General features: G+C 40.6%; 1 pseudogene; it reads right to left on the bottom strand.

Annotated features, from left to right (window-relative positions):
- Nucleotides 1-3273: 3273 nt before the first annotated feature.
- Nucleotides 3274-3687, bottom strand: LOC118631851 (annotated as a pseudogene).
- Between the last annotated feature and the right edge of the window lie 1289 nt (nucleotides 3688-4976).

Below are 4976 nucleotides of genomic sequence, written 5' to 3'. Positions count from 1 at the left end.
ATTGCCAAAGAGGCAGCACTTAGAAGGCAGATGAAGAGATGGCATAGAAACTGGTCAATGTTAGCCTGAGAAGCATATAGGCAGACAGATAAATAATGAAAATCTGTTTCTTCAGGGTCCTCATCACATAAACAAATTGAAAAAATCATTTTTTAATTAATTAATTTTTAAAATTAATTTATTTTTGTTACAGATGTTCCCCCCCCCCACCATTGACACCCTCCTCCCATTCCTGCCCCACACCCCAGCATTGTTGTCTATGTCCATTGGTTATGCTTATATGCATAAGTTCTTTGGTTTTTCTCTTCCCTCCCCAATTGCCCACTCCTCTGAAGTCTGAACCCTACTTCTATGTCTCTGGACCTGTTTTGTTTATCATTTTATTTTGTTCATTATATTCCATAAATAAGTGCGATCATGTAGTACTTGTCTTTCCTGACTGGCTTATTTTGCTTAGCATGATACTCTCTACGTCCCTCCATGTTGTCTCAAAGGATAAGGGATCTTTCTTTCTTACAGCTGCATAGTATTCCATTGTGTATATGTACCACAGCTTTTTTATCCACGCATCTGTTGATGAGCACTTGGGCTGTTTCCAGATCTTAGCAATTGTAAATAGTGCTGCTAAGAACATAGGGGTATATATATTCTTTCTGATTGGTGTTTCAGGCTTCTTATAATATATTCCTAGAAGTGGGATTACTGGGTCAAATGGCAGTTACATTTTTAATTTCTTGAAGAAACAACATATTGAGTTCCATAGTGGCTGTACCAGTCTGCATTCCCACCAGCAGTGTACTAGAGTCCCCTTTTCTAAAGTCTATTTATGACAAGCCTATAGCCAACATCATACTCAATGGGCAAAAACTAAAAACATTTCCATTAAGAACAGGAACAAGACAGGGATGTCCACTTTCACCACTCTTATTTAATATAGTACTGGAAGTCTTAGCCACAGCAATTGGACAAGAAGAAAAAATAAAAGAGATCCAAATTGGAAAGGAGGAAGTGAAACTGTCATTATTAAAAGATGACATAACGTTGTACATAGAAAACCCTAAAAACGCCATAAAAAAACTACTAGATTTAATAAATAAATTTGGTAAAGTAAAAGGATACAAAATCAATATCCAGAAATCATTAGCATTTTTATACACCAGTCATGAGCCCATAGAAAGAGAAACTAAAAAAACAGTCCCATTTATCATTGTGGCAAAAAATTTAAGGTACCTAGGAATAAACTTAACCAAAGAAATAAAGGATCTATTTGCAGAAAACTATAGGACATTGAAAGGAGAAGTAGAGGAAGATATAAAAAGGTGGAAACATATACCTTGTTCATACCTTGTTCATGGATTGAAAGAATTAATATCATTAAAATGTCCATACTACCCAAAGAAATCTATAGATTCAGTGCCATCTCCATTAAAATACCAAGAACATATTTCACAGAACGGGAACAAATACTCCAAAAGTTTATATGGAAACAAAAAAGACCATGAATAGCCACAGCAATCTTGAAAAGAAGAACAAAGTAGGAGGAATCACAATATTAAATATCAGGTTATACTACAAAACCATTGTAATCAAAACAGCCTGGTACTGGCACAAGAACAGGAATATGGATCAATGGAACAGAACAGAGAACCCAGAAATTGACCCAAGACATTATGCTCAATTAATATTTGAGAAAGGTGGCAAGAGCATACATTGGAATAAAGACAGCCTCTTTAATAAATGGTGTAGGCAAAATTTAACAAATACATGCAAAATAATAATAATAATAATTAAACCAGACCACCAACTTACACCATACATAAGAATAAACTCAAAAAGGATAAAAGACTTAAATGTGACTCGTGAATCCATAAAAATCCTAGAATAAAATGTAGGCAAGAAATTCCAGACATCGCATGCAGCAGAATTTTCATTGATACAATGCTTAAGGCAAGAGAAACAAAGGAAAAAATTAATACATGGGACTGCATCAAACAAAAACGCTTTTGCACAGCAAAAGAAACAAGCATCAAAATGGAAAGAGAACTCCCTATATGAGAGAGCATAACTGACAATGATACATAAGATATGGGGTTAATTTCCAAAATATATAGAGTACTCATACAACTCAAAAAAAAAGGAAGACAAAGAGCCCAATTAAAAAATGGGCAGAGGACCTAAAGAGACACCTCTTCAAACAGGACGCACAAACAGCCAAGAGACGTAAAGAACTGCTCAACATCACTACCATCAGAGAGATGCAAATTAAAACAACTATGAGGTATCACCTCACATTTGCCAGAATGGCTGCCATCAACAAATCAACAAACAAGTGCAGGAGAAGATAGTTTGTAAAAAGAGACAGGAAGGAGTCATCTTGGAGCAACAACTGGACTTCCTTACCCGAGAAATCCGGGTCCCCCTTAGCCCTGCACTGCAGACTGGAGTGAACTGGTTTAAATTGGGTTTGAGGTTAAAATTTGAAGTGGGACTGTGATTTACTAGCTGATGGGGACCAGGAAGTTATGAATACATTTTGGAAAGAGACAGGCAAGGGAGATTCCAGGATCAGCTAACTTTTTCTGTAAAGAGGCAGATACTAAATAATTTAGGCTTTATACAGAGAAAGACTGGGTGATTTGGCCAAAGTTGGGCAGTCAATAAGGACAAGAACTCCACTCTCAGATCAGTATTCTTTATATTATTTCATCATATTTCCTAGGAAGATTTTATCTGATTTATATTTTGAGAAGAGTTGTTGCAAAAAGATGGATTAAGGTAGAATTTGGAGTAAGTTCCTAAGCTGATAACTTTGCAAAAGCAATTTTAATATTTAACTACTGTTAATCAAGTCAATGTCCGAATTGATTCCCTGCCGGCTGGTTGGAGAGACAGTGACAGAGCCTTAGACACAGTGCCGTGTTTTTACTTTCCTATAGTGTCCCCTTGGTGCCCCTAGGAGATTTCACCCTTGCAACTCAGTAACCTCGTCAGCAGCAGGCCCTCAGGACCATGTCCAGAGCTGGCCCTGGGACTGTCCATGAGCATTCCTGGTGCTTCATCAGTATTTGTCTCGAGACTGGAACAGTAATTGCACGAAGCACCAGGACTTGCGTGGGGCGGCCCACACCTCAGATAACAAGGGCTTAGAGTGTGCTTTGCATCTACCCGTATGCTCTAAAATGACTTTTTTTTTTTTCATTTGGTTTTAACTCTGAAAATCAACTTTTTTTTTTTTACTTGTGCACATTTTAATGAACTTCCTTCCTTGTGGCTTCAACTACCAGGACACAGGCCCATCAACACCTTAATCTTCTCTTCAGCTGTTCTGCTGAAGAATTTGGCCTTCACAATGACAGGCCGCTTGCGGGGTTTCCCTTCCCCACAAAGTTGTCGAAGCCGGATCGCACCACGTCCGTGACAGGAGCTGCTCCAGCCTCGATTACGGCAGCAATGACCACGTCTGCTCACTGACCAAGGCCCACAGGGAATCGAGGTTGACAGATGGGCAGAAGCTCTGGTTCCTCTTTAGGTGATAATGGCTCAGCTTTCCGCGATGTTTGTCGAAGTTGATCCTGTGATGATGCCAGCCACCAGCATCACCTGGCCTCCCGGCTGCTCCTGTGCTTGCCATGTGGCCGTGGCTCCCGTGGCCCCGACGTCCAGGGTCTTCCTCAGTCTGCAGGGCATGTCGGTGGCCAAGATACAAGAGAAAAGCAACTTTTTCTTTTTCTCTTTTGCAGACAGTATTAATTTTATTTTGTTGAACTTTGCAAATATTGAGAACCGAAACTGTCTCCAGCCATACAGCTTACTGTCTGTAGGAACACGATTTTACTCTTCAAGAAAATTCTTTTTTTTTTTATTTTTTTATCTTCACCTGAGGACATTTTTCCATTTTTTGTTCAGGTAGAGTGGGAGGGAGAGAGAGGAACAGAGAGAGAGAGAGAAACATCGACGTGAAAGGGACACATCGAGTGGCTGCCACCCGCACGACCAACCAGGGCCTGGGACAAACTGCAACCGAGGTACATGCCCTTTGCGGGAACCGAACCCGGGTCTCTGTACCGCAGGCCGACGTTCTAACCACTGAGCCAAACCGGCCAGGGCTTCAAGAAAATTCTTGATCAGGAAGATAAAGTTGAATTTCCTGAAAAATTGATTTATCCAAACAATAGACTATCAATTTGCCCTCAGTGAGTGTCCTAGTTCGGGCTTCTATAACAAAATACTGTAGACTGGGTGGCTTAAACAAACAACACACATTCCTTTTCTCAGTTCTGGAGTCTGGGGAAGTCCCTCTTCCTGGCTTGCAGAGGCCACCGTCTCACTGTGTCTTTCCTCAGGCGGGCGCATGGAAAGAGAGCAAGCTCTGGTCCGTATTCCTCTTCTTATAAGGGCACTAATCCCTTCATGAGGACTCCACTCTCAAGACCTCACTTAACCCTAGTTACCCCCTGAAGGCCCTGCCTCCACATACCATCCCACTGGGGGTGAGGACTTTAACATATAGGTTTGGGGGCACAGACATTCATTCCATAACACTGGATAATTCTCTCCTTCTCAAAGCAATAGTCAGCTCTGCTGGGCTTATCAAATGATTGTTTATTTTTTGGGGACTCACTTCAAAATCCTAATAACTTCACAGTGAAGAAAGAAAACATTAAAAAATTTTTTTAATTGATTTTTTGAGAGAGAGAAAGGGAGAGGGAGAGAGAGATAGAAACATTGATGAGAGAGAACACTGATTGGCTGTCCCCTCAATGCCCCCCCCCTCCCCCCCGAGGATCGGGCCCACAACTTGGGCATGTGTCCTGACTGGGAATTGAACCGGCGACCTCAACCACTGAGCCACAGAGGCCTGGTGAAAGTCAACATTTCTAACAGCACAGAACAAAATAGAAAGAACAAAATATAATTAATTGTCATACTGGGTAAAGAAATCATTCTGGTGAGCTCTTAAGTCAGAAGTTAGTTAA

This window comes from Molossus molossus, unplaced genomic scaffold, assembly GCF_014108415.1.
Source record: "Molossus molossus isolate mMolMol1 unplaced genomic scaffold, mMolMol1.p scaffold_m16_p_16, whole genome shotgun sequence".
Taxonomy (NCBI): domain Eukaryota; kingdom Metazoa; phylum Chordata; class Mammalia; order Chiroptera; family Molossidae; genus Molossus; species Molossus molossus.
This window is presented reverse-complemented; position numbering and strand designations above follow the sequence as displayed.